The following is a 15,301-nucleotide window of genomic DNA, read 5'->3' as shown; positions in this document are numbered from 1 at the left end:
CTTTTCTAGACCTCCTGGTGATGCTGGGTTGTTTGGACTGCCATGCCCTTCCTCGTGTCTCAACGGGACTTTCAGTCAGACAGTCTCCAAAAGAAATGCCTCATTGCTTTGAGAAGGAAGGTCATCCTAGGTTGTTTCCTCATGACCTTAAAGAGATTGAAGTTGAGACATTGCTGTCTGCACCAACAAGTTCTGAGGAAGCCGAGCAACTAAGAAAAGCATTAGAACTATAGCTTCCCCCATTATTGAGGAAGTAAAGGAATAAGTATTTATTATTATTTTGTTATTAGTGTTCTCAATTGTATAAACTATTTATTTTTATTTAGTCAATATCTTTCTTGATCTAACTAACAGCAACTGTTGGTGAAAGTTTCCCCATGTTTCAAAATACCAGTTGGCTTTGAAGAAAAATTAAAATAAAAACCAAAGCAAACCCAGAAAGAACCCCCCCACAAAACCTATGGAATTATTCAGAAGTGCCTAAAGGCCTTGACTGGCAGTCTCTGACTTCCATTCTGAGTGATAATAAAAAGGAAGGGAGTAGGAAGGATGAGCGGGTAAGGAGGTAGCCAGGGCAGGGAAGGTAGGTGGTCTTGGCACGATTTTTGCCTAGCCATAGATTTTGATTCAGAATTATATTATACCATGAACCAGAATCCTTGGTAAGTGCTTTACAAATATTACCTCATTTGATTAAGGCAAATAGTGGGCACCACAGCGCACAGAACCCTGGGCTTGGATTTGAGATACACTGTGTGTATATCCTGGGCTCAGAACACTGGGTCTAGATTTAGGAAGAATTCAGTTTAAATCCAGCCTCCAACAGTTCATGACTGTGTGTGTCCTGGGCAAGTCACTTAACCTCAGTTGGCCTCAGTCTCCTCATCTATAAGATGGGAATAATAATAACACCAAGATCCCAGGGTTGTTATGAGAACCAAATACATAACACTAACTCAGATAGTTTTTTTCAATGAATAGATAAGGTGAGATGGAAGAAATAATCCCTTGGTTCTTCTGATTCAATAACAGAATTCCATTTCAGTTTCAAAACTACTCTTTCACTGTAAAAGAAGGGAGTAGCAGATTTAGTTGGACTATCCAGAGTTGAGGGAAATAGATATCCTTTGTCCTAAAGGTCAACTCTCTATATACAAAAAAGGATTAATTAACAGAAAGAAAAGATTGATGGAAGAGGGAAGACTCATGCCAGATTCTGCATGTGTCAAGGATTATCTGTCAGCATTTGGTCTTCTCTTCCATAGCTCACTCCTAACATCACCATCTGTAAGTCAAGTCAACAAGCAATTCTTAAATATCTACTACAATCCGGGCACTGGAGAATACAAAAAAAGTCAAGACAATCTCTGTCCACAAGGAATTTACAATTAAAATGAAGGAATATAACAGAGAGAAAGAAGCTGAAAAGGGGTGGGAGTGGGGCTTAAGGGATGATACTTTGCCTTCATGGTGGAACTCTACAATTTCTATGCTTTAGTCGGAGGAAAGGGCCCCAGAAGTAGGTCCTGATAAGGGATGAGATCTAGAGCTTAAGTGATCTTTGGGGAATGATGGCAAAGTTTTGAGGAGGACAGCTTTGTGGGAAATGACCCTCTCAAAGATTCTGGCTTAAAATGGAAATGAAATAATTATTTTTTGTACCACCTACCTCATAGATCTCTGTAAAGAAGAACTTTTTTATCCTTAAAGCACTATATATAGAAATTATTATTGTTATTATTATTACTACCTCTGTGGTCATGGACAAATCACTTAATTACTCTGTGCCTTGGATTTTTCATCTGTAAAATGTTTACCTTAAGTTGAGTCAACAAGCATTTGTGCCAAGCATTGTACTAAACAAACCAATCTCTGTCCTTAAGGAGTTCACAGTCTTTTGGGGAAACAATATATAAGTCACTATGTACAAACAAGATATATACAGAATAAATTAGAGATAATTTTAGAAGGAAGCTACTAAGATTAAGGAGAATTAAGAAAGACTTCTTGGAGAAAGTGGAACTTCATCCAAGATGTGAAGGAAACCAAGGAAACTAAAAGGCAGAGATGAGTTGAGAAAGCATTCCAATTGTGGTGGACAGCCAGTGAAAATGCCCAGAGATGGAATGTCAAAATGCAATGTAATCATTAGTGTCTATTTCTTAAACATCAATGCCTTAGAAACAACTAGACAAGAAAATAGAAAGAAGTAAAGCCTGGAAATGCTATATTAGAAGTTATTCATTTAAAGCTTCATTGGACTACCTTGGAAGCCACCATTCCCAGTCACCTCTGAGAATCTTTAAAAATACTTGTTATATTGTTCAAAGGAAAACTATTTTGGAGATTTATTAGTCATATTTTCAGAAGATTACATCGGCAGAATATGAATTCCTACTTTTTTCTTTTTCATTTGTGTGAATTTTTATAATTTTCCAAATAAGAGCAAAGTATTTGGAACCATACAAATTTTCACCTACTGCTTATCATTCCTATTTTGAATCAAAACACTTTAAAATTATCTATCTATTTGGCAACCCAGTTTTAATATAAATATTCATATTTCATTGTACTGATGCCTTGTTTGCATATTTAATGCCAAGTTTCATATACAAATATGATTATATTTTCAGCCAAAGAATAAAAGATAAATCAAATTCTTATCTAAGTCTTGAATTGCTTCCAATGTTTGAGGGGCTTTAAACTAAAAGTTCTGGAGGCAGAGTCAAGATGGTGGTGTAGAGGCAGCAAAAGTTCAGACCTCTGAAAACCCTTCCTCACTGATTACAAACTGAATGCTCCTAGGGGACTGAAAATCAAATCTAACAACAAAACAGAGCCAAGGAACCTTCCTGCTTGACTCAACTTAAAAGGTACACACCCCAAAAGCCTGAATTCAAGAACAATTGGGTTTCAGGGGAAGGAAGAAGGAAGGTTCATGGCCTCTGCACCATCTCGAGCACTAAGCCTCCAGCGGCAGCTGGAACCTCTGGGTGGGCAAGGGTACTGGTCTGGAGGGACTCTCTTGTGGGAAAAGCTGTGCCAGGCTCAGAGAATCTAACACAGGTGGTCAGGAAGCAATTAGAGAAGAAGCACAGAGCAGGCAGGCTAGTTGCAGCAGCAGAGACATTCCATATTGCCCCCACCAGGTTTTGGCCTCAGGGCACACCCAGCTCAACCCATCTGGACTTATTCCCATCAAGTCTTCAGAGGGCAGAGAGGCACAAGCTCTAACACCCTTCCCCCACAGACTGCACTGAGAGATTTGCTGACTGAGCTCTAAGGGGGAAGGCCAACAGAAAAGCCCAAAACCACAGATCCAAAACATGAGAGGAACAAGAGTACAGGCAACTGCAGGGAGGAAAGATGGGGTAAATATGAGCAAACAACAGAAAAAGAAATTACAATTGACAGTTTATATACAAACAATGAACAAAGAGCAAACAGAACAGAGAAGGATGAGGGAACACCAAGCAAAAAAATAGAAACCCCAGAGAATTGGATATAGGCTTTGGAAGAACTCAAAATACAATTCAAAACACAATTAAGAGAGGCTGAAGACAACTGAGAAAAGAACTTAAAAAGCAAGATGTCTGAACACAGAATAGTTTACATGTCAGACCTTTGGGAAGGGAAATACTTCAAAACCAAGCAAGAATTAGAAAGAATTACAAAATGCAAAATAAATAATCTGGATTACATCAAATTAAAAAGTTTTTGTACAAACAAAACCAATGTAACCAAAATCAGAAGGGTAGCAACAAATTGGGAAACAATCTTCATAAAAACCTCTGACAAGGGTTTAATTACTAAAATTTATAAAGAACTAAATCAATTGTACAAAAAATCAAGCCATTCTTCAATTGACAAATGGGCAAGGGACATGAACAGGCAATTCTCAGCCAAAGAAATCAAAACTATTAATAAGCACATGAAAAAGTGCTCTACATCTCTTATAATCAGAGAGATGCAAATCAAAACAACTCTGAGGTATCATCTCACACCTAGCAGATTGGCTAACATGACAGCTATGCAAAGTAATGAATGCTGGAGGGGATGTGGCAAAGTGGGGACATTAATTCATTGCTGGTGGAGTTGTGAATTGATCCAACCATTCTGGAGGGCAATTTGGAACTATGTCCAAAGGGCGATAAAAGACTGTCTGCCCTTTGATCCAGCCATAGCACTGCTGGGCTTGTACCCCAAAGAGATAATGGACAAAAAGACTTGTACAAAAATATTCATAGCTGCGCTCTTTGTGGTGGCCAAAAATTGGAAAATGAGGGGATGCCCCTCAATTGGGGAATGGCTGAACAAATTGTGGTATATGTTGGTGATGGAATACTATTGTGCTAAAAGGAATAATAAAGTGGAGAAGTTCCATGGAGACTGGAACAACCTCCAGGAAGTAATGCAGAGCGAGAGGAGCAGAACCAGGAAAACATTGTACACAGAGACTGATACATTGTGGTACAATCGAAGGTGATGGACTTCTCCATTAGTATCAATGCAATCCCTGAACAATCTGCAGGGATCTAAAAAAAATACTACCCACAAGCAGAGGATAAACTGTGGGAATAAAAACATCGCTGAAAAGCAACTGCTTGACTACAGGGTTGGAGGAGATAAGACTGAGGAGAGACTCTAAATGAACACTATAATGCAAACTCCAACAACAGGGAAATGGGTTCGAGTCAAGAACACATGTGATAACCAGTGGAATTATGCGTCGGCTATGGGAGAGGGAAAGGCGGGGGGGGGGGAGGGGAGGGGAGGAAAAGAAAACGATCTTTGTTTCCAGTGAATAATGTATGAAAACGACCAAATAAAATAATATTAAAATTAAAAAAAAAAGCAAGATGTCATCTGTAAACAGAGGCACTTGAATTAAAACAAGAAAATAGTTTCTTGAAAGCCAAAATTAATCAGCTTGAAAATGAGACAAAGGAGATGAAAGATCAGAAGAAGAAGGATGACCAGAAAGCCAAGGATGAAATCCAGTCTTTAAAAACCAGAATACAACAACTAAAAAGCAAACTACTTCACAAGACAGCAGGAAACTATAAAACAAAATCAAAAGAATGAAAAAATTGAGGAAATATGAAACACCTCATTCACAAAACAAAAGATTTAGAAAATCATTCCAGGAGAGACAACTTAAGAATCATTGGTCTACCAGAAGACCATGACAAAAGAAAAAGCCTGGACATCATACTACAGGAAATTATCCAAGAAAACTGCCCTGATATTCTAGAACAAGAGGGAAAAGTGGAGATTGAAAGAATCCACAGATCACCTCCTGTACTTAATCCCCAACTAACAACACCCAGGAATGTTATAGCCAAATTCAAGAACTATCAGACCAAAGAAAAGATATTACAAGCTGCTAATAAGTGATTCAGATACCATGGAACCACAGTGAGAATAACTCAGGATCTGGCTGCATCTACACTGAAGGAACGAAAGGCATGGAATATGATATTTTGGAAAGCAAGGGAACTAGGTCTACAACCAAAAACCAACCACCCAGCAAAACTGACTATCTTCTTACTGGGGAAAGTATGGTCATTTAAAAAAATAGAAGAATTCCAAGCATTTGTAAAGAAAAGACCAGATCTGAACAGAAAATGTGATGCCCAAACACAGAACTCAAGAGAATCATCAAAAGGTAATTAAGAAAGAGGGGGAAAAAAGAAAAACAAAAACAAAAAACTTTTTTTTAAGAGACCCAATAACTTAAAACAATAGGTATCCCTATGAGAAAAGAGGTCATTGGTAACTCTTAAAAACTGTTATTATCACCTGGGAAGCTAGAAGAATTACACTTAGAGGGAACAGTGACAAACTGTATAGGATGAAATGCCAAGACATAAATATGTAAATAGATATTTGTATGCATAAATACATATATATGTGAGTGTATAAATATATATGTATAATATATGTATATATATATATATATATATATATATAACTGGAGCTTAAAAAAGAGGTTAATAATAAAAGAAATGGGAAAAGAAACAAAAGGGGTAAATTTATATGTCACAAAGAAGCACATGGTGGGAGGGTAGAGAACATTGATACACTGGAAGGGTAAAGAGGTTGGAGATAGGAAATACCCAACTCTTAAATGCATTGAAATTGACTCTAAGAGGGAAGAACAATCCAATACATTGGGGCAGAGAATTGATTTGCGCCCTATAGGGAAGTAGAAGGGTAACAAACAGATTGGTGGGGAGGAAAGCAATACAAGGGAGGGAGAGGGTGGGGGGCTAATTTTAAAAGACAGTAAAGGAAATAAGAGGGGAATAAGAAGGGGGGATTAGAAAGGGATGTAAAATAAGGGTGGGAATTAGGGGGACTGATTAAAAACAGAACATTGGTGTAGAAGGGAATAGTGAAAGAAGAAAAGGCAGGACTAGGAGTAGAAATCAAAATGCTGGGAAATACACAGCTGGTCATCATAACTCTAAATGTGAATGGAATGAACTCACCCATAAAATGCAAGTGAATAGCAGAGTATTTAGAAACCAAAAACCTACCATATGCTGTCTACAAGAAACACACATGAGGAACATAGATATGCATAGGTTAGTAGATATGTGAAGAAAAATAAATAGGGATGAAAAGGATTACACCTTCTTTCAGTAGTACATGGTACATTCACAAAGATTGACCATGTACTAGGGCATAAAAACATGGCAAACAAGTGCAAAAGAGTAGAAATAATAAATGCAACCTTCTCAGATCACAATGCAATGAAAATAATAATTAGTAAGGGTACATGGAGAGGCAAATAAAAACTTAATTGGAAATTAAACAATACAATTCTCCAGAATCAGATAAAGAGCAAATCAGAGAAACAATTAATAACTTCATTAAATAAAATTACAATGATGAGACATCCTTTAAAAATCTATGGGATGCAGTCAAAGCAGTGCTCAGGGGAAAATTTATATCCTTGGCTTCATATCTTAACAAATTAGAGAGAACAGAGTCAACAGATTGGGTATACAAATTAAAAAAACTAGAAAGTGAACAAATTGAAAACACTCAGACAAAGACTAAATTAGACATCCTAAAAATTAAAGGAGAAATTAATAAAATTAAAGTAAAAAAACTATTGATTTAATAAATAGGACTAGAAGCTAGTACTTTGAAAAAACAAATAAAATAGACAAAGTATTGGTCAATATAATTAAAAAAAGGAAAGAAGAAAACCAAATTGACAGTATCCAAGATGAAAAAGGAGACCTCACCTCTAATGAAGAAGAAATTAAGGCAATCATTAAAAACTATTATGCCCAATTATATGGCAACAAATATGGCAATCTAGGTGATATGGATGAATACTTACAAAAATATAAATTGCCTACACTAACAGAGGAAGAAATAGATTACCTAAACAACCCCATATCAGAAAAAGAAGTTGAATAAGCCATCAAAGAACTCCTTAAGAAAAAATCCCCAGGTCCAGATGGATTCACAAATGAATTCTATCAAACATTCAAAGAACAATTAATCTCAATATTATACAAACTATTTGACAGAATAAGCAAAAAAGGAGTTCTACTAAATTCCTTTTATGAAACAAATATGGTACTGATGCCAAGCCAGGAAGGTTAAAAACAGAGGGGAAAAAAAAAACTACAGACCAATCTCCTTAATGACTATACATGCAAAAATCTTAAATAGAATACTAGCAAAAAGACTCCAGCAAGTGATCAGAAGGGTTATTCACTATGACAAAGTAGGATTCATACCAGAAATGCAAGGATGGTTCAATATTAGGAAAACTATCCACATAATTGACCATATTAACAAGCAAGCCAACAAAAATCACATGGTTATCTCAATATATGCAGAAAAAGCCTCTGACAAAACTCATTCCTATTGAAAACACTAGAAAGCATAGGAATAGAAGGGCCTTTCCTAAAAATAATAAACAGTATCTATCTAAAACCATCAGCCAACATCATCTGCAATGGGGATAAACTAGAAGTCTTCCCAATAAGATCAAGAGTGAAACAAGGATGCCCATTATCACCTCTATTATTTAACATTGTACTAGAAACAGTAGCTGTAGCAATTAGAGAAGAAAAATAAATTGAAGTTATTAAAATAGGCAATGAGGAGACTAAGCTATCACTCTTTGCAAGTGATATGATGGTCTACTTAAAGAATCCTAGAGAATCAACCAAAAAGCTAGTTGAAATAATTAACAACTTTAGCAAAGTTTCAGGATACAAAACAAACCCACATAAGTCACCAGCATTTCTATATATCTCTAACATATCTCAGCAGTAAGAATTAGAAAGAGAAATTCCATTTAAAATCACCCTAGAAAATATAAAATACTTAGGAATCTATCTGCAGAGACAAACACAGTAATATATGTACCCAACTACTAAACACTCTCCACACAATTAAAACTAGATCTAAACAATTGGAAAAACATAAAATGCTCATGTGTAGGACAAGTTACCATAATAAAAATGACCATCCTATCCAAATTGATTTACTTATGTAGTGCCATACCCATTGAACTACCAAAAACCTTTTTTACTGAAATAGAAAAAATCATAACAAAGTTCATTTGGAAGAACAAAAGATCAAGGATATCCAGCGAAATCATGAAAAAAAAAACTGCAAAGGAAGGAGGCCTTGCAGTCCCAGATCTCAAACTATACTATAAAGAAGTGGTCAACAAAACAATTTGGTACTTGCAGTAAGTGGAATAGACTTGGGGTAAGTGACCTCAACAAGACAATCTATGATAAGCCCAAAGATTCCAGCTTTTGGGACCAAAACCCACTATTTGATAGAAACTGCTGGGAAAACTGAAGACAGTGTGGGGGAGATTAGTTTTGGATCAATACCTCACACCCTACACCAAGATAAACTCAGAATGGGTGAATGACTTGAATATAAAGAAGCAAACTATAAGCAAATTGTGCGAACACAGAATAGTATACATGTCAGATCTATGGGAAAGGAAAGATTTTAAAACCAAGCAAGAGCTAGAAAAAAATCACATAATGTAAAATCAATAATTTTGATTACATCAAATTAAAATGTTTTGTACAAACAAAACCAATGCAACCAAAATTAGAAGGGAAGAAACCAATTGGGAAACAATCTTCATAACAAAAACCTCTGACAGAGGTCTAATTACTCAAATTTACAAAGAGCTAAATCAATTGAACAAAAAATCAAGCTATTCTCCAATTGATAAATGGGCAAGAGACATGAATTGGCAATTTTCAGTTAACGAAATGAAAAGTATTAATAAGCACATGAAAAAGTGTTCTAAATCTCTTATAATCAGAGAAATGCAAATGAAAATAACTCTGAGGTATCACCTCACACATAGCAGAATGGCTAACATGACAGCAAAGGAAAGTAACAAATGCTGGAGGGGATGTGGCAAAGTTGGGACATTAATGCATTGCTGGTGGAGTTGTGAATTGATCCAACCATTCTGGAAGGCAATTTGGAACTATGCCCAAAGGGCAATAAAAGACTGTCTGCCCTTTGATCCAGCCATAGCACTGCTGGGTTTGTACCCCAAAGAGATAATAAGGAAAAAGACATGTACAAGAATATTCATAGCTGTGCTCTTTGTTGTGGCAAAAAAAAATGGAAAATAAGGGGATCCCCTTCAATTAGAGAATGGCTGAACAAATTGTGGTATATGTTGGTGATGGAATACTATTGTGCTCAAAGGAATAATAACCTGGAGGAATTCCATGTGAAGTGGAACAAACTCCAGAAAGTGATGCAGAGCAAAAGGAGCAGAACCAAGAGAACATTATATACAGAGACCGATACACTGTGGTACAATCAAATGTAATGGACTTCTCCATTAGTGGAAATGCAATGAGCCTGAACAACTTGGAGGGAATCTACAATAAGGAACACTATCCACATTCAGAGGAAAAACTGTGGGGGTAGAAACACGGAAGAAAAAAAAATGCTTGATTATATAGATTTAGGGGATATGGTTGGGGATATAGACTCTAAATGAACATCCTAATGCAAATACCAACAACATGGAAATAGGTTTTGATCAAGGACATATGTAATACCCAGTGGAACTGGGCATAGGCTATGGGAAGGGGTGGGGGGTTGTTAGGGAGGGAAATAATATGATTCTTGTAACCAATGAATAATGTTCTAAATTGACTAAATAAATTAATTTAAAAAAAGAAAGAGTGTTAGAGTCTTACCTACCAGTTTCCCTTACTCCCTTTATAAAATCAACTTTGTTTTATAAGTTAAAAAAATAATAAACTGAAATTTCCATTATGTTTCTTCATGTAAAAATAACATCTATGAAAACAATAGACCTAATTGGATATTTGACTAATGTTTGCCCCTCTTTTTTTCAAGAAATGAAGTTAATTTAGACAATTTCGGAAGGGCTTTTTTCAGTTATTTGTACATCTAAAAATAAATGTTTCACTCCATTTTTTACTTTTTATGTGCAAGACAGTTCATACTAGTAGTTGCCTTTCTCACTAGGGAAATCAGCCCTAATATTTTTAGTGGGTTGCAAGTTCAGCATGAGTCAACAGTGTGACATGAAAACCAAAAAAAGTTTATGCGATCATAGGACAAATAAAGAGAAATAGAGCACCAAGCTAAAGAGATTGATAGTTGTGCTGTATTCTGCCCTGGTTGAACCACAGCTACAGAATTTAGGTCCAATTCTGTGAACTGAAGAGCACTGAAATTTTGGAAAATGTCCAGAGAACTAGACCAAGTCTTAATCAGGGAACCCAAGAAAAAAAATATGATAGTAAGATATCTATCTAGTCTATTTAAGCCTAGGAAGACAGACCAGATCAGCAGAGAGAGAGCTCTGCAGAACCTGGGGACAGGGTCTGACCAAGGGCACATTGCATGGAGCATTGGAGCACATAAGGTCTGAAACAACACTGTGCACCAGGGCAAGAAGGAGTCCCAGAGGCCCTGAAACAGCAACTGGAAGTGCTATAGTTTGATATCTAGACCTGGGTCATAAATCCAAGACCAGGGTGGGGTAGGACCTGCTTCTAGGATGCTAAGTATATTAGCAAGGTATAAATTCAGAAGAAAATGGTAGCTCTGTGGCTCTGACTCTGCAAGCAAAACTGGATCTTATTTCCAGCCTCTGAAGCCTAAAGAGGAATACCACAACAGGAATCCCAGACCAGACACTTCTATTCCTTTAAACCTAAAGAAATTTGATGGGCTGATAGGACCTGAGTCCAGCAAGAGTCTACTAGAACTTCCACCAAGGGGCAAACCAAAAGGAGTGGGTGGACAGACCCAGACACAAGTGAAAAACTTGCAGAACTCAGACCTGAAGGTCAGAGATGTGTGTCTGTCCTGCATCGGACCACTTTAGCAGCCCTGAAAGCATACAGATTTCCAGTTTTGAACTGAAACAACACAAGCAGCAGAAGGACCCAACAGGACAAAAATTCAATCCAATTTAATGATCAAAATTCTCTGAAGATAATATTTGAATTTTGTAATTGTTATTTATTAAATAGCAAAAAGCTAGCTAGAGATAAAGAGAAAGTAGTATGAGCTGCTTGTTTGGCTAGTCCTTCTCGCTGTCTGTTTGCAAGTAAGCTAACCCAGAACCAGACTTAATGCCCTCCTAAGTCCTTGGTTTAAGGAAAAAGCCCCCACTTCCTGATCCCTCCAACAATTTATGCTCTTTGTGATGTCATTTTTCCAGAGTCTCTTTAATTGAATAACTCAGATCTCAATTAGGAAAAGAGTTGGCTGGGTCTTCCAAATTATCAAGGGCAACCACTTAGAGCCAAGGTACCAAGCTAATTTAGTTATTCCACCATTGGAGACTTCTTGTTTACAGATAAAACTGGGAGGAAGTCTGTACCCTGCCAGTGCTTACCAAAGACAAAAGATATAAACAAAAGGAGGGAGGCCAATATCCAGTGCCACAGCCTAGGGGAAAAGTTACTTCAGAGCTCCAATCTAATATTCAATGATTTAAGCCTTAAAATCAATAGTTTGTTTGGGGTGAGGGGCAAAAAGGGGCACAAATTAATATTAACTTTTTGTTCCAGAGATCTCCCTAGTCCACCAAAGGGCAAAAAGCATAGTCTTAACATAAAGCTCCAAATCAGTGAATAGGCTAGAAGAATAAGTAAACAACAAAGAAAAGAATAACACCACAAAAATTCATAATGATGAAAAGGGCAATCAAAACACAAGTCCAGAAGAAGAGAATGACTCAATGGTATCTAGAAAGAAAACCTCAAAGAGAAATCCAACTTGGGGTTCAAATTCAGCTAGAAGTCCTAGAAGAAATGAAACAAGAATTTTTCTTTTGAATTAATTTATTTAGTCAATTTAGAACATTACAGTTTAGAATAGGTCCAGTCAGCACTCTTCTGAATGAATAATTGTTCTCCATTCTAGTAGAACTACCAGTAGAACTCCAGCAGAAGTGGAAGTCCAAGTTGAACTTCCAGAAGTCACTTCAGGCCCTTTTCACTCCCTCTTTTAAATTTTTAAATTTTATTTGGTCAATTTCAAACATTCTTCCTGGGTTACAAAAATCATATTTTATTCCTCCCTCCCCTACCCCCACCCAAAATACAAAAATAGAGAAAGCAGAGACATTGAAATTCAATATTCTATCAGGCAAAAGATATGTTTATATAGCGAAATACAGTATAGCCCTGCAGGGGGGTAAAATGACTCTTTAAACAGGGGAGTTCCAAGAATTCTTGATGAAAAGACCAGATATAAGTAGGAAATTTGACATACAAACACCAGAGTTAAGAGAAGCAAGAAGATAATCAACATGCAATCAACAGAGAACAGAAAAATTTTAATTGTTTACATTCTAATATGGTAAGATTATACATGTATCCCCTCAGAACTCTATCATTATAGAGGGAGTCTAATTAGACAGATAGCCTAGGAGCATTTCTGTTATGTTTTGATGATCTTAAAATAACTGAAAAGGGAAGGAAATCGACATAATTAACAACTTGAGCAAAGTTGCAGGATATAAATAAACCCACACAAATCATCACATTTCTGTATATTACCAATAATATCCCACAGGGGGGGAGAGAGAGAGAGAGAGAGAGAGAGAGAGAGAGAGAGAGAGAGAGAGAGAGAGAGAGAGAGAGAGAGAGAGAGAGAGAGAGAGAGAGAGAGAGAGAGAGAGAGATTCCATTTGAAATAACTACAGTGTAAAATACTTGGAAGTCTACCTTCTAAGAGATGTGAACAGAATTATAAAATAGTCTTTATACAAATAAAGACAGATATAAATAATTGGAGAAATATTCATTGCTAATTACTCATGGTAATACAAAATAACATATGGCATGATATGATATTTTAAAGTAATGTAACATAACAATATGCAATACTATCTAAATAAATTTACTTGTTCAGTGCCATAACTCCCAAAGCAATACTTTTTAGAGCAATAATAATAAAAATAATAATAACAGAATTTATCTCATGGAACAAAAGGTCAACAGTCTTAATGGAAATAATGAAAAAATAATATTAATAGCTAACATTTCTATAAATGTTTATATAGCTCTATTTGTCAGCAGACATTGTACTAGGCACATTACAACTGTCATTTCATTTGATCCTCACTCTAGGAAATAGGTACTATTATTATCCTCATTTTACATATAAGGAAACTGAGGCAAACACAGGTTAATGTCAGATTTAAACTCAGATCTTCCTGGATAGAGGAGGGTAAGCAATTAGCAATTAATTTAGCAATTACCACATTTCAAACTATACTACAAAGCAGTAATCATCAAAACAATTGGTACTGGTAAAAAACAAAATGGAGAGGTTGATTAGTAGTGAAATTGATTGGTACATAATTTGAACAAAGTCTGATAAAACCAAAAATCCCAGCTATTGGGGCAAGAAATCACTAGTCAACAAAAGGAAAACTGGAAAGCACATTGTCAGAAACCAAGTCTAAACTGGCTTTCCCATCATATACCAAGTTCTATGTGGGTACATGAAAGGATGACATCATAAACAAATTAGGTGAATATGGAATTAATCACCTGTCAGATCTATAGAAAGGGGAAGAAAGAGTTCATGACTATGCAAGAGATAGAGAAAATTACAGAAGATAAAATGGACAATCATTTTAATCATATACAATTTTTAAAGTGTTGCACAAACAAAACCAATACAGATAAAATTAGAAGAGAAGCAGTTAAACAGAAGAAAAGCTTTGCAGCAAATTTCCCTGATAAAAGTCATCTTTCTAAGATATATAGGGAACTGATTCAAATTTATAAGAATGAGAGTTATCCTCTAATTGACAAATCAAAAGATATGATTAGGCAGTTTTAAGATAAGGAAATCCAACCCATCATTAAATAAGGGTGAAAAATGCTCTAAACATAAAGAATTTAGAGAAATGTAGATTAAAACATCTCAGAAATTCAATGCTATAACAATCAGATTAGCAAAACTGATAAAAAGGGAAATTGACAATTACTAAGAGGGCTGTGAGAAAGTATGTCTATTCATTCAACATTAGTTAGATATGAACTGATCTAGATATTCTGGTAAACAATTTAGAATTATGTCCCTAAAGCTACAAAACTTGCTTTGATCCTGCAATACTAGGTCCTGTCCCAAATTGATCAAAGGAAGAGGAAAAGGACCCATGTGTACAAAAATATTTACAGCAGCTTTTTTTGTGGCAGCAAAGAATTGGAAACTGAGGAAGAATTCCTCAGTTGAGGGGTAACTGAACAAGTTATATGTATGCGGTGGAATACTATTAGGCTATAAGAAATGATGAAGAAAAACTGGTAAGATTTGTATGAACCTGTTGTTGGAGTTTGCATTATAGTGTTCATTTAGAGTCTCTCCTCAGTCTTATCTCCTCCAACCCTGTAGTCAAGCAGTTGCTTTTCAGCGATGTTTTTATTCCCACAGTTTATCCTCTGCTTGTGGGTAGTATTTTTTTTTTAGATCCCTGCAGATTGTTCAGGGATTGCATTGATACTAATGGAGAAGTCCATCACCTTCGATTGTACCACAATGTATCAGTCTCTGTGTACAGTGTTTTCCTGGTTCTGCTCCTCTCGCTCTGCATTACTTCCTGGAGGTTGTTCCAGTCTCCATGGAACTTCTCCACTTCATTATTCCTTTTAGCACAATAGTATTCCATCACCAACATATACCACAATTTGTTCAGCCATTCCCCAATTGAAGGGCATCCCCTCATTTTCCAATTTTTGGCCACCACAAAGAGCGCAGCTATGAATATTTT

This window comes from Monodelphis domestica, chromosome 6 (genome assembly GCF_027887165.1).
Source record: "Monodelphis domestica isolate mMonDom1 chromosome 6, mMonDom1.pri, whole genome shotgun sequence".
Taxonomy (NCBI): Eukaryota; Metazoa; Chordata; class Mammalia; order Didelphimorphia; family Didelphidae; genus Monodelphis; species Monodelphis domestica.
Note: the sequence above shows the minus strand (reverse complement) of the source record.